A 473-nucleotide genomic window follows, 5' to 3' on the forward strand; every position below is an offset into this window, starting at 1 on the left:
GTATCCGCTCGATACATATGTGTATTTTAACATTATACTTGACAAATATATCTTCCTATTTTTAGTTGCACTGTATTTGTTAAATAATATCATTCATTTTTCAGTTTGCTTTTTTATTTTCATTAAAAAAAGTATATTTATTAATTTATTTTATTTTAGCATAATTTTTTGGGTCATTTATTTCTTAATCTTTATCGTTTTTATTGTGAATGTATTTATTTCTTTATTATTATTAATTTCTTCACTTATTCATTTAATGCATTTCGTATTATGCCATTTTCATTATTTTTGTTGCGTTTTTATTCATTAATTTAATGCATTTTCCTTTTATTCCATTTTCATTATCTTTATGACTTCTTTATTCCGTTTTTCATTTTATTCAATTTTCATTATTTTTATTGCGTATTTATCCATTCGTTTCATTCCTTTTCATTCTATTTCCATTTTCATTATCTTTATGACTTCTTTATTCT

General features: G+C 20.9%; 1 protein-coding gene across 1 annotated transcript in view; it reads right to left on the reverse strand.

Annotated features, from left to right (window-relative positions):
* Positions 1 to 473, reverse strand: part of LOC119586680 (atherin-like) — a 10,495-nt gene that overhangs the window by 9,350 nt on the left and 672 nt on the right. The gene's annotated exons all lie outside the window — the stretch shown is intronic.

This window comes from Penaeus monodon, chromosome 21, assembly GCF_015228065.2.
Source record: "Penaeus monodon isolate SGIC_2016 chromosome 21, NSTDA_Pmon_1, whole genome shotgun sequence".
Taxonomy (NCBI): domain Eukaryota; kingdom Metazoa; phylum Arthropoda; class Malacostraca; order Decapoda; family Penaeidae; genus Penaeus; species Penaeus monodon.